We start from the raw sequence: 19635 nt of genomic DNA, 5'->3' as shown, positions 1-19635 counted from the left end.
CGAGCATACATGGTTTATCTCCTCAACAACAACAAAACTCTGACTATATTCCTCAAATTAAACCTGTATCAGACTATATTACACACACTTCTGCAAATCAGACCCCTGAAATTACATACCTCATTTTTATTCTAGCCAGAGGGCACAGAGATTAGAGCTGAGCAAACAATGACTAATGAAATGGAACACTGACAACCGGGGGGGGGGGGGGGTGATGTCAAGGGGAGAAGGTGATTGTAAAAGCCCTTGTTTAGTGCCAGAGAGCTGTGGTTTCTGGGCTGGTACTGTGCCCATAGGGCTGGGCACCCACAGCCTGTGAACACTGCCACTGCCCTGTTATATAAGAACCTGAGTGCCTCAGGCCAGGCCAAACAAACTTGGGAGAGGTGGAGAGTGGCTCTGACATTCAGGACAGCATTATTGTTTAACTTGCCTGCTGGTTTGGTTTTAGCTTTTGTGAAGTGAGCGAAGGATCCTGTGAGAGCAGAGAGTCACTGCGGCAGATAACGAGGCGCTCAAAAGAAACACACCTTCTGTTCTACACCGTCGTCTCAAAACACAGCCCTCCTAAATTATTCACACAGCAGCAGCTCTTTATACATCTTCGTCCTGTTGTTATCTTCAACTCTGCATAAGCCACTGGCACTGCCAGTGAGGAGGGAGGGATAGAATATTCTTCCTTCAGGTTGCTAGTACTTCGCCACAACCACTCTGATGGATGCCATTGTTAACTGAGGTGGGGAAAGCAAAAGGTTCCAGAATTCCTAATGAAATCTGCAGCCAACAGGTGCCCGGGCAGTTCAGACCGACTGAATCAAGCTCCCCCAGGAGATTGGCCAACACACACCTAGTGAGGGGAACAGTCCAGGGGGAAAACAGGAGGAGAAAGATACAAAAATGAATGGGAGAGAGAAATGTTTTTTAACTGCAGTTGAGGGGAGCTTGCCTGCACGGTCAGCTGTTCTGAGTAGGGATGAGAGAGCAGCATGGTCTGGAGGGAGGCCCTGTGCTGCTGCCGCATGGCTTAACAAACACACACAGGCAGGSTASGGCCATGCATCTCTCCCTCCTGTGTGTCTCCTGGGCACACCTCACCTCGCTCTACCCTCTCTGGGCTCCATGCGTCACTACAGTCCCACTCAGTCTCTCGGTGGCAAGAGATCCATAGTTCAGTACGCCAACATACATATACACATCTAAAACACTTGTGACGGGGTTTATACATATCGGGATATTCTCTTTGAAGACATAAATCGAAAATGTCACTATTAATTTTGCACTAGTTGGCTGTACTTGCACCAAAAGTCCAGTCTGTATTTTTCCCATTGCTTGTTCTCCATCTTTTTAAATAGGGAGCCAATTTGTTTTCAGCAATGCCACAGATGTCTCAAGTTGAGGGAGCGTGCAATTTGCATGCTGACTGCAGGAAAGTCCAACAGAGCTGTTGCCAGAGAATGGAATGTTAATTTCTCTACAATAAGCTGCCTCAAGTCATTTTAGAGCTAGTACGTCCAACCGGCCTTAGAACCGCAGACCACATGTATGGCATCGTGTGGGCGAGAGGTGTGCTGATGTCAACATTGTGAACAGAGTGCCCCATGGTGGCGGTGGGGTTATGGTATGGGCAGGCATAAACCACGGACAACGAACACAATTGCTTTCTATCGATGGCAATTTGAATGCACAGAGATACCGTGACGAGATCCTGAGGCTCATTGTCCTGCCATTCATTCGCCACCATCGCCTCATGTTTCAGCATGATAATGCACGGCCCCATGTTGCAAGGATCTGTACACAATTCCTAAAAGCTGAAAATGTCCCAGTTTTTCCCATAGTCTGCATACTCACCAGACATATCACCCATTGAGTATGTTTGGGACGCTCTGGGTTGATGTGTACGAAAGTGCATTCCAGTTCCCGCCAATATCCAGCAACTTCGCACAGCCATTAAAGAGGACAACATTCCAAAGGCCACAATCAACAGCCTGATAAACTCTATGCGAAGGAGACGTTGCGCTGCATGAGGCAAATAGTGTTCACATCAGATACTGACTGGTGTCTGATCCACACCTACCTTTTTAAGGCYTTTGTGGCCAACAGAAGCATATCTGTAGTCCCAGTCATGTGAAATCCATAGATTAGGGCCTAATGAATTGATTTAAATGGACTGATTTCCTCATATGAACTGTAACTCAGTAAAATGTTTGAAATTGTTGCACGTTCAGTTTATATTTTGTTCAGTGTACACGGGCTATTCCTGAGTGCACTGACAATCTGCCTCTGACACAGACCATCTGATTCAAACGGTCTCTACATGGCAGACAGGCAGCTCAGAGAGGCGAAGTTGTTCCTGGATCAGCTGTGGGACGGTACAGCACAGGCAGCCATGTCCCAGAAACACACACTTAACAAAATCCTCAAGTGAACACACAATAAAAATACTGTGTTGGGTTCCATCTGTCTGACTTGATACATGTCCACACATCTGACTCACACGCTTACAGATGCCATCGCAGGGTCACTTTCCACATACGCACCACCACCGCAGGACAGGCCAGGCTCCTACTGCTCTTTTTATAAGACACCCCTCTGACTCACTACGTCCAACACAATCCATTTAGCGTAGGAAGTGAACAGGTTCATCTTTCAGCCTGCTGTATAAAAAGAACATGCACTACTATACAAAGAGCGCTTTGATGCACGCTGCAAGTGCATGTTGCCGACTGAAAACCAAGCAGGTACCCCAAGCAGCACAGTTTGTGTGTCATAGTCCATGATGAGAGGAGAGGAAATGGAATTCTTCCTTGGGGTTAACATCATCATCGTGTTTGTGGCCACATGCCTGAGGCCTGGCTGTAACCTGTGTCACAGACAATCAATGTGTGGGGCCAGGCAAGTGCTTGTTTCCCAGTCTATTTCTGGGCTGTAGTGTTAGAACATGCCTACTGCTAGAGTGCAAGTCTGTTTCACAATAAGAGGAGAATAGACCACTGTTCTGTGTCAGTGAGTTACAGTGAAACAGTATAGGGTAGTGTGACAGGACTAGACATCAAACACTTCAAATGTACCCAATGTTGGACAAAGAGTTGAGGTGCATCAATGTGAATGGAACATCTGTCTGATCAATGTGAATGGAACATCTGTCTGATCAATGTGAATGGAACATCTGTCTGATCAATGTGAATGGAACATCTGTCTGATCAATGTGAATGCACCACTGTTCTCTGATATTTTCTATGTGAAAGGTTAGTAAGTCAGTCAAAGTGAATTGGTGAGTGTCAGTTTTACAAAGGACACAAAAAGTAGGCTATTGCCTGATAGTGAATTGCATCTGTGTACAGAAAGTAAGCCACTGTGCATATTTCTGTACTGTTAAAGACAGTATGTGTGTATCCATCAGTGTCTGACTATCAGTGTGAACATCAGTGAGACATCCTCTGTGCTGTCAGGCTGTGTTCCACATGTCCTGCTGAGAGTCTGAGTCCGCAGCCTGAGGCTGCCAGTGCCACTGAGCTACAGTTTCAATGTGTCCTCCATCTCTCTCCCCTTACTGGACCTGGCTGGCAGTCCCCAAATCCATGAGACAGCACAGCACAGAGCCAAGGTGGAGTTGGTCACAAATCCCAAACACACACGCTGTCCTCCACGAAACAGAACAAACAGGCAGGCCCAGCCCATTGGTGAGTTGTCATGCAGCTCTGCCATGATTGGTCAGAGACCAGCTGCAGAGCAGTAAGCTATAGCTTTACTCAGCAATAAAGTCACGCTGCCCCGCCCTTCTCCACCAGCCTCCCTTTGTTTATATCTCACTCTCATATACGCTTGCTTTCCTTCTAACTGTATTCCTCCCTCCCTACTCAGTCTTGAAGTGTTTTCTCTCATTTCTTCTCCCTCCCCTCTCCGTGTTCTGCCAGCTCTGGTGTTGTAGCCCTATGCACAGCTCACACTGCAGCAGAGCAGACAAACATCTTCCTACAGTAGATCTGTGAGCCCTCCATCGTGGAATTTTCCTTCACACTTCGGGCTGTCAATGTCCGACAGCCTTTCCTGTATACTGGGACAGTGGCTGTGTCCAAATTCCCATACTTGCGTCGTAAATTGTAAGGCGTTTAATAGTATGTATGTGACATTTCAAAAATCGAGAATAGTTTAAATGACCAGATGTCATACAGTAGTCATTTCAGCTATGACAACAGCCGATCAATTAGATAAGATACGCTACCGAAATCAACAGATAGCAGGAAACAACGCAATTGCGCATGACACATTCTCAGTATGCGAAAAAAAATAATGTTTTATAGTATGAATTTTCGAAAATCATGTGTTAAATGCCAGGATGTTAAACTAATTTCGGCTTTTCATCAGGTAGAATTTCATGCACACTTTTCAGGAATTTCACAGCCACAACGCATTAGAAGAGGGGGGCTGCGAGTTTTGATAGCTAGATCAAGTAAACAATTTGGAAGACGGCGAAAAGCAAAGCTTCGGCGGTGGTGTTCAAATGTAAGTCGTTTTTGTTCTCCTTAAAATTGACTATTTCATAATGTTACAGCTTTGAAAACAGATCTACTGCCTGCCGTGCCTTTAGCTTGCTATAGTGCCTTCAGAAAGTATTCAAACCCCTTGACTTTTTTCAAATTTTGCTGTGTTATAGCCTGAATTTAAAGTTGATTAAATAGAGATTTTGTGTCACTGGCCGACATACCCCAGAATGTCAAAGTTAAATTATGTTTTTAGAAATGTTTACAAATTAATAAAAAATGGAAAGCTGAAATAACAAGTCAATAAGTATTCAACCTCTGTTATGGAAAGCCTAAATAAGTTCAAGAGTAAACATTTGCTTAACAAGTCACATAATAAATTGCATGGACTCACTGTGTGCAATAGTGGTTAACATGATTTTTGAGTGACTACCTCATCTCTGTACCCCACACATACAGATAATTGTAAGTTCCCTCAGTCAAACAGTGCACTTCAAAACACAGAATCAAGACCAGAGGGGTTTTCCAATGCCTCGCAAAGGGGTTTATATACCAACATTGAATATCCCTTTGCGCATGGTGAAGTTATTAATTATACTTTGAATGGTGTATCAATACACCCAGTTACTACAAATATACAGGCGTCCTTCCTAACTCAGTTGCCGGAGAGGAAGGAAACCACTCAGGGYTTTCACCGTGAGGCCAATGGTGACATTAAAACAGTTACAGTTTAATGGCGGTGATAGGAGAAAACTGAGGATGGATCAACATTTTAGTTACTCCACAATACTAACCTAGTTGACAAGAGTGAAAAGGAAGCCTGTACAGAATAAAAATGTTCAAACCATGCATCCTGTTTGCAACAAGGCACTAAAGTAACACCGTAAAAATTTGGCAAAAAATGTCAATGTATGGCACCCACTTGGGTGATGCCTCAGCAGCTCTAGGGGCCAGAAAGCTCACCACATACAGTTCAGAGTAGTAGCCAGTCGTCCTCATTACGAGCACTCTGCCTCATCACTGCATTCCACTACTGTATCTCCCATTGCTCTCAAGCTTCAGGTGACTCTTCAATTTATACATGCGTAGGCCTACGATGCACTCAAGTTTACTCTAAATACGTTGTTCTAAATGCTATCTACTTAGCTAATGTTAGCCCAAAACAACACAAAAAGGTCACTAGGTGGGGCATAGGTGATCCTTTCCGATTCATATGAAGCCTCAACTGATCCTGAAGACAACTCGAAAAAAACGTGTTTCCGACTGAAAAAACATTTTGAACGGTCATCCACCTCGGAATTGCAAGTAAGAATCTCAGGCATCATCCTAGAGCTCTGACTTCGCCGACCTGAAGATCACCAATGTCACGATTTTTCCCAGTCGGAGCTCATTTAGTTTATGAATTCCCAGTGGTCTTGAATGCACCAAAAGTAGTATATTTCGGCCATGGCATACTTTATACTAAACAGTATGTGCCAAATAGTACGATTAGTARACAGTATGCAGTTTAAATAAGTAGTAGGCAAGCCAAATTTCAGACTCCGCCAGTGTCTATTTGGAGGTTACTGTATAGATCTCAGATTGCCGCAGCAGGGAGTGACATGCTGTAGCTTTTGTGTATCACTGTGCTCGAGCTAACTGGAGGCCCTGCAGCTAAATAGCATCCATTAGTCCGAGTTGAGGGATGCGTGGCAACACGAGCAAACGCACACGGCAGTGACACGAACCAGGCATCTGCTCTGTACATATGGCCTTTATCCCTCAGGGTTATTGAGAGAACCTCAACCCCCTATTGATACAGAGCCCTGCACTACACTACCCAGGGCCAGCACAGAGAAGACTGACAGTAGGGGCCATATGTTTCAAGCATCTCAGAGTAGAAGGGCTGATTCAGGAACAGTTTTGTCTTTTAGATCAATGATTACATGGACAAGGGGGGGGGGGGACCTGATCCTAGAACAGACCCAGAGAGCACACATACAGTAGAGATGTAGAATCCACAGCCCACACTGAGCTGTTCTAATCAATCTGAAGCCACCATGTCAGGAGCAGACATTTCCCTTATAACTCACCCATCACAAAACGCCATTGTCACATAAGTGACGTGTCTACACCACGCTAGATCATCATTCAGCGTCACACAACATATTGCCTAGCAGCTGTACTTCACCAGGCAGGACCAGCACACGCTGTACAGAGAAGTACCACGGTGTTCAAAGTATACTGTACACACGTCAGAATTCACATGGTTTTATATACACTGTAGTCAATAGTCTAATTCACATATCACTTAGGCTATGTGAATTTATTCAGATAGGCTACTAGTCAGAAAGTACCTACTATTGGATCCCAAGTCAAACATTGCACTTTCTGCATTGGAACAGACAAGTTAGTCATTATCACATGTGAAGCTGGGTAGGAAATTCTGAGAATGAATGTCATTTCTGTGACTTGTGAAAGTGGAAGTGTGGAGAGATGACTGCTGTGTGCAGGGCTGGGCCAGGGTCTGCTGCAGTGCGATATACAGCTAGGCCCCCTGTGAGGTGTGAACACTTTCAATTCTGATCAGCTCCGTCAGTGTCTGAGTGGGAGGTTGAGATTACTACACCACCCCAGAAAATATCAGAATGACTTTACCACGGAGGTCATTCATATGGCAATTGGCCATGCAGGGCTTCTACATTCTCATTAAGAGTTCAGTCTGACAATTCAATTCAGAAAAGTGTGTTAGTAATGCATCTGAACTGAGATATAGTATTTACCATTGCCCAAGGTTATTTTGGTATTACCTTGCATTACTTGTTTCAGTCAGGACCCAGTTCAGTCAGGACAAGGTGCCAAAAATGTTYAGTGGTGCTCAGCCCATCCAGCAGCTACGTCTACACTAAGCACTTTATCACTGGGAATCAATTAAGCCTTTTATTAGCCACTACATCCTCCTGCTTCCACTGAACGGCTATATTTTAGTGCTTGGCTCACTGCCATCGGGGTGATTTTAAAACCTATGAAGACAGAGTCCTGCCACACAGCATGGAGTGTGAGGCACTGGCACAGCATTATGACAACAGCAATAAGGGCACTCTAGGCCACTCACAGGAACAAACCCTACAGCGAATCTAGCACTGGAAGGCGCATTCTGTAGAAACTGGACGAAGCAATGTACTCAATAGGCCTAGTATCATGGCACTTTTTAGTCAGTGAAAATTCCTAGCAGGCATAACACAGCCTAGCTATACATCTTCAGAAGAACACCAGGAGGAAGCTTCCTCTGGGGAAGCCGTTCTCTTCTGGCCGTGTGGTCTCCGTTTCCTGGGAAACAACAAACAGTATTGTCACAGAGCCAAACCAGTGTGAGGCTGTCTGTCGCCCTCTGAAAGAACACAGTAATCACATCACACTAATCCAACAGAGCTGGAACAGAGCTGAGGCTAGCAAGCGGAATCCTCAGTGAGGACGGAGAAAAGCCAACTGCAGGTCATTGGTATTTTACTCACTCTCGCCAAATCAACTAGAATTTAAGTGACCAATATGAGGTAATACAGAGCGGTCTTGTTAAGATGTACTGGTTAAGACGCACAGAAGGCAGTACGTAGCACTGCCAGAGCAAGAGGGTCATTGAGTTGCATTAAGTTTGCTGTATAACTGTCAAGGTATACAGCTCTGCTGAACCCTGACTCACTTCAGAGTACACGTTACACCTAAGAGGGACATATAAACCCCTCCCACAGTGGGTTGCTGTTAAGACTACTATGCATCACAGCCACAGAGGGCTGAGGAAGAAAACACACCTGCTGGGCAGATGTGTTACAATACACAGACAATATGTATGCATGTATGTATGTATGTATGGCCCATGAACAGCGCTAATGACGTGAGACAGGCCACTACCTCTCAACTAGAGGATTATTACAGAGCTCTGTTTAGGGAAGTCTCCCTCATGAGCATCCAGGAAGTTCTCCTCTGTGGGAGTACTGTACTGTGTATCAGGCTGGTCATCCCTCAGCAGTCTGCTGCTGTTGTACAGTTACAGTACGTCGGTCTCTGAAGACTACAAAGATCAGATATAACACATCTACTTCCAATTACACCCAGTGTTCCTCTCCAATGACCTATAGAAGGCCTCGTCAAGGCTGACCGAACATCACAGCTTTACAGTGTTAATGTTGGCTAAATGCTTCACATAGTCTGCCATCTCAATAGATTTATAACAGTGCACAAAACATTAACGAAATTGTTATAACATTGCTGTCATACTAACTGTATATCTGACAACCACTTTCTGCAAGGCTGGTGTAAAAACTCACCTAAGGATATTCAGTATCAATACAGAGATCTGCCTTGCTCTCCTTTCTCTGCTGCTGTTGGCTACATGCAACAACTTACTGCACCAAACCCCTGCAGCCAGCCTCTCCTGTGCTGCTCACCCCAGCCTTGGACAAGAACCCAGAGGAAGCCTCAGCGCCACTGTCAGCTGCTATAGCCCCAGCATGAGAACAGCAAGGTGATGGAATAAACCACAGCCAGCCACAGCCAACTGTCACAACCGTTGGACTACAAACATCACAACATTAGAAAAACAGGTTATTTACATGTCTTGCTGGGGTGTGTTGCATAAAGACGACATTGTCTGCAACAGATGGGCACTGCAGCATTGACAGGAGCAGGTAAGGGTTCCGGCTCAAAACCACTCAGTACAGACTGTGTGCGTTTGTGTCGTGCGTGTACCCTCACAGCAAAGCTATTTTAAGGTGGTTCTCTATAAATCCCACAGCATGGCCAGTCCCCGGGATTAATTTAAGAGGACAGGTCATGCATAAAACATGAGACACAGACCGAGAGAGAGTGGGGAGACAGAGCAGAAATACACCCAGTGTCATATGGTAWGCACAGACGCCTCTCAGTGAAGCAAGAGCAACAAACCAAAGACTAGATCCATACGATGCTAATTACTGACGAATTGTATGTCATCTGCTCTGTGCTACAAGCACACACACTGAGGGAATGAGATAAGAGAAAGGGAAAGAGATGCAGGAGAGCGGCGCCTCAGCCATGATGCTGTAGTCTAACACCTACCTCTGCTCAGTGGTGCTGGCTACTGCTCAGGCAGCGATCTGATCCTCCTGACGTAGGTAGAGCAGAGCAGGAACGGTACAGCAAGATTCCAAGAAGGCGAGAGAGACAAGAGGAGAGTGAGGATGAATGAAACAGGACTGGTGGATGGCTCCCCTATAGTATGCGTTCCTGTGTCAGTGGTTATGTTACTGAGTGACGGAGAGAATGAGCATGAGACAGCTAGAAAGAGACCGGGAGAGATCGGGAGAGAGAGAATGAATGTGTGTGTGATGAGTGAACCTTGAGAGTCAGTGAGAGTCACTGAGAACAGATGCATTAAAGGCACCCCCTACCTCCCTCACACCTCCCTTTGCACTGTCAGCAGCACAAGAGTAAGCATGCGGGGGAACAGGGGGAGAGAGCAAGAGACGGACAGTGTGGGGAAAAAAATTTAAAAAGAAGGAAGAGGGAATCGGCTTTGTCCAATATGAATTAATTAAAGCGATGATTGGAGAGAACAGAGACAATGGCAGGGAACCATTTTCTCAGAGACAAGGGCAAGGCTTGTAGCTCATCACTGAAGCACAAAAAAGCCTTGAGCGGGTTCAAAGCCTGGCTGACACTGCATTATTTTTTCCCTTTTTCCAGAGAAAACACAGCAATTAGGCTACACAATCTGACTGCCTTTCTTCTCAAAGCATTACATGAAATCTTGTATTAGACGGAGTACAAGGGCTGCAAACTACGCAATCCTTTTTCGCATCTGGGTTGAGGAGTGGTGCTGGGCACAATTAAATTAATGCCTGTTCAACGTTGGTCTGACCAATCAGATTCTATGCTTCAAGATTATTTTAAATCAGGCGGACTGGGAAAAGTTCCGGGTCACCTCAGAGAATAGTAGGGGTATACACTGACTCGATGACTGCGTTCATCAGGAAGTGCATAGACAATGTTGTTACTACTGAGATGATTAGAACTCATCCAAACCAAAAACAAAGCACGAAACACCAGATTTAACCATGGCAAGGTGACTGGGAACATGCATGGATGTGTACAAAACAGACCAGCTATGACATCAGTAAGGCAATCAGAGGCAAAACGACAGTACAGGGTGAAAGAGGAGTCGCAATTCAACGGCTCAGACATCGATGTGTATGTGGCAGGGACTCCAGATAGTCTTGGATTATAAAAGGGAAAGCCAGCCACATCGCAGARACCGATGCCTCGATTCCAGATAAGCTGAACACCTCCTTCACCCGCTTCGAGGAAAACAATGTCGGGCCGCTAATGCGGGCCCCCTCCGCTCACAAGCACTGTGTGCCTTTGTTCTCAGTGGCCGACATAAGTCAMTTAAGTGTATTAACCCTCACAAGGCTGCCGGCCCAGAGGGCATCCCAAGCCGCATCCTCAGAGCATGTGCAGCCCAGCTGGCTGGAGTATTTACGGACATATTCAATTTCTCCATTTCCCAGTCTGTTGGTCCCACTTGCTTCAAGATGTCCACCATTGTTCTGATAACCAAGAAAGCGAAGGTAACTGAGCTAAATGACTATCGCCCCATAGCACTCACGTCTCTCATCATGAAATACTTTGAGAGGCTAGTTAAGGACCATATTACCTCCAACTTACACGACACCCTGGACCTACTAGAATTTGCATATCACCAACAGATTCAAGGACTTACACAATCACAATTACACCGTACACTGCCCTATCCCACCCTGACAAGAGATATACCTATGTAAGAATGCTATTCATCAACTACAGCTCAGCCTTCAACAACATTAGTGCCCTCCAAGCTCATCACTAAGCTCAGGGCCCTGGGTCTGAACCCCTCCCTGTGCAACTGGGTCCTGGACTTCCTGACAGGCCGACCCCAAGCGGTGAAGGTAGGCAACAACACCTCCGCCACACTGATCCTCAACACAGGGGCCCCACAGGGATGTGTGCTCAGCCGCCTCCTGCACTCCCTGTTCTCACATGACTGCGTGGCCACGCATGTGTCCAACTCAATCATGTTTGCTGACAACAACAGTGGTAGGCATGATTACCAACAATGATGAGACAGCCTACAAGGAAGAGGTGAGAGCCCTGGCAGAGTAATGCCACAAAAATAACCACTTCCTTAACAAAACGAAGGAGCTGATCATGGACTACAGGTAAGGCTGGGCGACGCAAAATATGACAGCGTTTTTAGTTTTTGAATAATAAAAAGTTCTACATTTGCTTTATGAGTAGTGAGTGATCCTAGTGTGGCAACACATACATTCTAAGTGCCTCCATTCTGATTATTTTATACTGTTCAATTCAACCAYAACTAAATTTATGAACTTTCATAATTTCTGCATTTCCTGCACTCAATTGCAGTGATGGAAAAAGTACCCAATGGTCATACTTGAGTAAKAGTAAAAMATACTTGAGTAATGTTCTATCAACGTAAAAGTCACCCAGTAAAATACTACTTGAATAAAAGTCAAAGTATTTGGTTTTAAATATACTTAAGTACATCAATTACATTTACTTTTGTTACTTAAGTATCAAAAGTAAAAMAATATTTCAAATTCCTTATATTAAGCAAACCAGATGGCACCATTTTCTTGTTTTTTTAATTTATAGATCGCCAGGGGCACACTCCAACACGCAGACATAATTTACAGACAAAGCATTTGTGTTTAGTGAGTCCTCCAGATCAGAGGCAGTACATGACTCYGGGATGTTCACTTGACAAGTGCATGAATTGGACCAAGCATTCAAAATGTAACAAGTACTTTTAGGTGTCAGGGAAAARGTATGGAGTAAAATGTACAGTATTTTCTTTAGGAATGTAGTGAAGTAAACGTAAAAGTTGTCAAAAATAAAAACAGTAAAGTACAGATACTTTAAAGTACTAAAGTAATTTTTGGGGTATTTTTACTTAAGTACTTCACACCACTGCACAATTGAGAATTTCCACACTGCCACGTAGTGCTGCATGATATGGGCAAATAATCTCGGASTTTTTTTAACCAAATGCTGCAATTGCAATTTGACTTGCGAATTAGAGCAAAACTGTTGGAATCATGGAAATATGACTGTTCTAATTCTATAGTTAGAATATAATAGTGGGCACTTTGAATACTGTGRTGTTTGAGATGACAACGAATTAAAAAGCCAGGGAGGAGTTATTTTGACAGGGTCGGGAACTAAAGTGTTGCTAAGTGTTTCCTAGGGGACCCTATAAYCTATGGCTGCATTGCATGTTCTCTTAGCTACTTCATGTAGCMAATATATTCTTTCTTTGCAWATTCCTCTATGATTTAGAAGATACTGTTGCACAAACAACATGCTGATTTAGGTCTACACCATCACTGATATTATCAGGCTGTATAACTAATTATGTTAGTTAGATACGTTTGCTCTTACTCAGTACATTTATTATTATTATTATTATTATTATTGTTAGATATGTAAGCTGTCGCTGGAGAAGGCGCAGACGTTTTACGTGCCCCCAGCCGATTGCGTTTTTTGTTCATTTATTTGCGTTGTTTATAAATTTACTTATTTTGTACATAACGTTGCCGCTACCGTCGCATATGACCGAAAATACCTTCTAGYCATCAGGACCAATTACACACCACGGACTAGCAGAATCAATTTTTTTCCATCACCTCATGCAGCCTAGCCCATAGGCCTATATGTTTTGAGAAGGTTTGTATCACAACTAGTTGCCAAATAATTTTAAGAAGTTAAGCACATTAATCCMKTTTACAAGTGGTGTAGAGCCTAACTGGCATACATAAACAGCACGTGAGTTTGAAGTTTTGGGGGGAAGAATTTACCATAAAAATGCACGTTTATAATAAAAGCATTATGTGCATAATCGCATTCGTGGTCACTTTCGAGAACGGTGTTTTACTGCTAATCGAACATTTGCGCTTATGGCCTACAGCCGTGTGTGCATCGCTGCGCTTACGGCCTACAGCCGTGTGTGCATCGCTGCGCTTATGGCCTACAGCCGTGTGTGCATCGCTGCGCTTATGTGAAGAAATAGCCTCAGTTTATCAACATTTCAAGGTAAACGTTCCCATCTGCTGCGTCAGCTCATGCATTTCAAGCAACTTTTTTCAAATCATTAGTCACATCGTGCAGGCTTAGTGTATTAAAAATAAAAAATATAGCACAATGTTTGTAGAACAATTAAAGTTACATTAATAACTAAATTAAGCATGTAGGAGWACCTACTTCTTTGTTAACTTCTCTAGGGTAGGGGGCAGCGTTCGGAATTTTGGATAAAATGCATGCCCAAATTAAACTCCCTGCATCTCGGGCCCAGAATATATGATATGCATATAGCTGGTCGATGTGGATAGAAAACACTCTAAAGTTTCCAAAACTGTTAAAATAGTGTCTGTGAGTATAACAGAACGGATTTGGCAGGCGAAACTTCCTGAATGGATTTTTCTCAGGTTATTTTTGGGGGGGTTTTGTAGTTTTCTATTCAATGCTAATACAGTATCCATTGACTTAGGACTCAAATTGCATTCTGAAAAATGTATTCTGAAAAAATGAAATTGTATTCTGAAATATGAAGAAGTAAGAGCAGTCTGAATGAGTGGACCCTGCCGTGTCACAGAGCTTTTTCCTGCGCAAGACCGAGAGAGTGCGTTTCTTGTTTACCTTTTAAATTGATTACGTTATTGTCCGGTTGAAATATGATCGATTATTTAGGCTAAAAACAACCTGAGGTTTGAATATAAACATCGTTTGACATGTTTCTATGAACTTTACGGATACAATTTTGATTTTTTTGTCTTCCTGTTTTGACTTCACAAGCAGTTAATCTTTAAACCTATGTAAAATATGTTTTGTTTTCTGAATTTTTATAATGAGTATTTCTGTATTTGAATTTGGCGCCCAGCAGTTTCACTGGCTGTTGAAGAGGTGGGACGCTACCGTCTCACGTGCCCAAGAGAGGTTAACAAGCGCATTRGCGAAAAAAGCACTGTCGTTGCACCAATGTGTACCTAACTATAAACATCAATGCCTTTCTTAAAATCAATACYCAAGTATATATTTTTAAACCTGCAAATTTAGTTAATATTGCCTGCTAACATGAATTTCATTTAACTAGGGAAATTGTGTCACTTCTCTTGCGTTCTGTGCAAGCAGTCAGGGTATATACAGCAGTTTGGGCTGCCTGGCTTGTTGCGAACTGTGTGAAGACCATTTCTTCCTAACAAAGACCGTAATTAATTTGCCAGAATTGTACATAATTATGACATAACATTGAAGGTTGTGCAATGTAACAGCAATATTTAGACTTAGGGATGCCACCCGTTAGATAAAATACGGAACGGTTCCGTATTTCACTGAAAGAAAACGTTTTGTTTTCTAAATGAGTGTTACCGGATTTGACCATATTAATGACGTAAGMCTCGTATTTCTGTGTTATTATATTATAATTAAGTCTATGATTTGATCGAGCAGTCTGACTGAGCGGTGATAGGCAGCAGCAGGTTCGTAAGCATTCATTCAAACAGCACTTTCCTGCATTTGCCAGCAGCTCTTCGCTGTGCTTCAAGCATTGTGCTGTTTATGACTTCAAGCCTATCAACTCCCGAGATTAGGCTGGCAATACTATAGTGCCTATAAGAACATCCAATAGTCAAAGGTATATAAAATACAAATGGTATAGAGAGAAATAGTCCTATAATAAATACAACCTAAAACTTCTTACCTGGGAATATTGAAGACTCATGTTAAAAGGAACCACCAGCTTTCTTATGTTCTGAGCAAGGAACTTAAACGTTGTTAGCTTTTTTACATGGCAAAATTGCACTTTTCCTTCTTCTCCAACACTTTGTTTTGCTTATTTATCACCAAAATGAACAGTTTCCATTATTTATTTGAGACTAAATTGATTTTATTATGTATTATATCAAGTTAAAATAAAAGTGTTCATTCAGTATTGGTGTAATTGTCATATTTTAATAAAAATAAAAAAAATCGTCCGATTTATCGGTATCGGCATTTTTTGGTCTCCAATAATATCGGTGTTGAAATCATAAAATCGGTCGACCTATAATCTGACCCATCCAATTGGCCAGTGGAAGGCATAATAGTGCACTTGATATGCTCTCCGAGCCTGCCGGAAGGCAGATTTATGCCTTCAGCCACACGAAATGGTTAAAAAATGGCAACAGGGCACCTGAAATTGGGTTGGCACCTACCACCAAATAAATAAGCTTTATCATTGGGTTTTTTTGCAGAAATATTTGTTCGATCGACTAGGAATGCTTTGGAGACTCGACCGGGTTGGTGACCGCTGCTTTCAGAAAGTGTAGTGAAGTTTAAATCGCATGTTTCTCTCAGTGGACTGATATTTCCTTGTTCTGCGACTGCTGCGCGGCGGTTACGGCTAAAGGTAACATTTCTGGTCACATCTCCAGCTTCTGGTGCCAGCTGCACCACCTCACGTCAACCGTTGTCACATGTCCAGCAGGGTCCCACAGACAGTAGACTAGGGGCATAAATGCCATGTATCTTCATTGGGAGTTGAAGGACGCTGGATAGGAGAATGCAGCTTGGGCTTCTTAGAACCCTTTCTCCATTATTAACATGATCACAGTTCCCAGCGAGTATGCCTCGGTATGTCCCATAGTGGTGAGTGTTCTGGAGTGTTTCTCCTCTGGATCGGAGCCAGGCAATGACATAAGGGAGTTCTGGGCACCATCTGTGCTCCTGCCCTGACAGGCATTTAAGTGTTTGCCCTCCTCACTACCAACTGGGCACATACATACAGTACCACACATACATACAACAATACATATACACATATATACATTGCTCAAAAAAATAAACACTTAAACAACACAATGTTAACTCCAAGTCAATCACACTTCTGTGAAATCAAACCTGTCCACTTAGGAAGCAACACTGATTGACAATAAATTTCACATGCTGTTGTGCAAATGGAATAGACAAAAGGTGGAAATTATAGGCAATTAGCAAGACACCCCAATAAAGGAGTGATGCTGCAGGTGGTGACACAGACCACTTCTCAGTTCCTATGCTTCCTGGCTGATGTTTAGGTCACTTTGAATGCTGGCGGTGCTCTCACTCTAGTGGTAGCATGAGACGGAGTCTACAACCCACACAAGTGGCTCAGGTAGTGCAGCTCATCCAGGATGGCACATCAATGCGAGCTGTGGCAAGAAGGTTTGCTGTGTCTGTGCGTAGTGTCCAGAGCATGGAGGCGCTACAGGAGACAGCAGTACATCAGGAGACGTGGAGGAGGCCGTAGGAGGGCAACAACCCAGCAGCAGGACCGCTACCTCCGCCTTTGTGCAAGGAGGAGCACTGCCAGAGCCCTGCAAAATGACCTCCAGCAGGCCACAAATGTGAACAAAATAAAGTGGTGATCCTAACTGACCTAATACAGGGAATTTTTACTCGGATTAAATGTCAGGAATTGTGAAAAGCAGAGTTTAAATGCATTTGGCTAAGATGTATGTCAACTTGACTCCAACTGTATATATAAATATATCAACCCACCCATTCATATTAACCCCTCACTCACTACCCAGTGACAGTTATGCTCCCTGCATTTCTGTACTAAGACTGTCTTCACCTGGAACCAAACGGCTCTCATATCTGTATATCTGGATTCACAAACAGAGGGTTGCCAGTTGACGTACGACACCTCCTGGCGGATATGTTGGAAGACCACTGCATCAATTACTGACAGACTGATTAACCCAAGCTGCATGATAACAGTGCCTAAAACTAGTTGAGCCATTGTCACAGTCAATTTCTGTGCAGTATTTGGCTGCTCTAACAAGGTTGAAACACCAAGGAGATATGACTCAAGACCTGTCAGAAAAGAGAAAAAAATGGCTTTGCCCATTAAGATCTGGAGGATGACCTAGGGTCTGCTCCAATCATTTCATCACTGGTAAGTCTAATCAATTCCCAGTTTAGCTGTTAGGCTAATATTACATTAGCAGATCATTTGAGTTAGCCTGCACACAATGTTCATGTAGCTATCTTCAAAATATATTTACTTACTTGAATAGAAGACTTCTATAATTGCATCATTTAACCAATGAGTTAGTGTGACTTCACCCTGGCCCCCCAACACCCCGTCCAGAAAAAGGAAGGCATACAGGCCTCCATTGCTCTACTGTACAGATTGCTCAAGCAGAATAACACATGCTAGCATGTATGTGCAACGGCGCTAAATGTTAACATGTCAGAAATGTGCTATCAAAGAGGATGACAGTGTAGTGACATGKATACGACTGTAGGCTAAGCTTGAATAACATACAGCATCATTTGCATTTATGTATAGGCTTATAGCACACAATATGATTTTGTAATCCTATAGTATAGACGTACACTGAGTGCACAAAACATTAGGAACACCAGCTCTTTCCATGACAGACTGACCAGGTGAACGCAATGATCCCGGATTGATGTCACCTGTTAAATCTACTTCCATCAGAGTAGATGAAGGGGAGGACAGGTTAAATAAGGATGTTTAAGCCTTGATACAATTGAAACATGGATTGTGTATGTGTGCCATTCAGAGGGTGAATTGGCAAAACAAATTATTTAAGTGCCTGTGAACGGGGTATGGTAGTAGGTGCCTGGTGCACCAGTTTGAGTGTGTCAAGAACCGCAGTGCTGCTGGGTTTTTCCACGCGCAACAGTTTCCTGTGTGTATGATGACTGCTAGCTAAGATTTTGAAAGTATGTTCAATCAAAGCTACTGTAGATATAACGTGATTTGACGTAATTTTATCTGTGGTCAATGACCTTGAGCCTTCTTGGATGGGCACTTCTAATGTAACTCTATGGCAGCACCCAAGGGGCTAGAATTTTAGAGCTCTACCCTTAGACCTGGCGGTGCCGTAGTGTCCCCATGAGTGACAGAACACTGAGCCAGTCACAGTATTTTCCGCTGGCTTGTTCCACCACAGAAAGCACTGAGCTAGGCTGAAAACGCTGCAATTTGGAGCTCCTTACTCAAGAAAAAGAGACCAGGTTTGTATGTAGCTTTTATTAACATACAACTCAGCAAAAAATTTTTTTGAAATGCCCCCACTGTCAATTGCATTTATTTTCAGCAAACTTAACATGTGTAAATATTTGTATGAACATAATATTCAACAACTGAGACAAACTGAAAAAGTTCACAGACACGTGACTAACAGAAATTGAATAACGTGTCCGTGAACAAAAATCTAAAAGTAACAGTCAGTATCTGGTGAGGCCACCAGCTGCATTAAGTACTGCACCAGATTTGCAGTTCTTGCTATGAGATGTTACCGCCACTACCACCAAGAGCCTGCAAGTTCTGGACATTTCTGGGGGAATGGCCCTAGCCCTCCCTCCGATCCTACAGGTCCAGGCGTGCTCATGGAATTGAGATCCGGGCTTGTCGCAAGCAGAACACTGACATTCCTGTCTTGCAGGAAATCAGCTATACTGCTCATTCTGTGCGTGGTGGCATTGTCATGCTGGAGGGTCATGTCAGGATGAGCCTGCAGGAAGGGTACCACATGAGGAGGATGTCTTCCCTGTAACCCACAGCGTTGAGATTGCCTGCAGTGACAACAAGCTCAGTCCGTTGATGCTGTGACACACCGAACCAAGACATTGACGGAGCCTCCACCTCGATCCTGCCCAGAGTACAGGCCTCGGTGTAACACTCATTCCTTGTAAGCCCTCATTCCAGCCTCTCTCAGCCTATTGCGGACAGTCTGAGCACTGATGGAGGGATTGCGTTCCTGGTGTAACTCGGGCAGTTGTTGCCATCCTGTACCTGTCCCGCAGTTGTGATGTTCGGATGTACGATCCTGTGCAGGTGTTGTTACGTGGTATGCCACTGGCGAGGACGATCAGCTGTCCGTCTGTCTCCCTGTAGCGCGTGTCTTAGGCGTCTCATAGTACGGACATTGCAATTTATTGCCCTGGCCACATCTGCAGTCCTCATGCCTCCTTGCGGCATACTAGGCAAAGGTCACGCAGATGAGCAGGGACCCTGGGCATCTTTCTTTTGGTGTTTTTCAGAGTCAGTAGAAAGGCGTTTTTAGTGTCCTAAGTTTTCATAACTGTGACC

The 19635-nt window shown here is 43.8% G+C and overlaps 1 protein-coding gene across 6 annotated transcripts in view; it reads right to left on the bottom strand.

Moving 5' to 3' along the window:
• kcnab2a (potassium voltage-gated channel subfamily A regulatory beta subunit 2a) overlaps positions 1-19635 on the bottom strand; it is a 131220-nt gene that overhangs the window by 106512 nt on the left and 5073 nt on the right. Inside the window, exon 1 of one of the 6 annotated variants that reach the window (XM_070445021.1) lies at positions 9555-9845. The exons of the other annotated variants lie outside the window; for them this stretch is intronic. The gene's annotated coding sequence lies outside the window, so the exon portion shown is untranslated. Of the gene's footprint in view, positions 1-9554; positions 9846-19635 lie in introns of those variants that run through there. 6 annotated transcript variants of the gene reach the window in all.

The sequence above is a fragment of the Salvelinus sp. IW2-2015 genome, linkage group LG1 (genome assembly GCF_002910315.2).
Source record: "Salvelinus sp. IW2-2015 linkage group LG1, ASM291031v2, whole genome shotgun sequence".
NCBI lineage: Eukaryota > Metazoa > Chordata > Actinopteri > Salmoniformes > Salmonidae > Salvelinus > Salvelinus sp. IW2-2015.
Note: the sequence above shows the minus strand (reverse complement) of the source record. Positions and strands in the feature narration are given on the sequence as shown.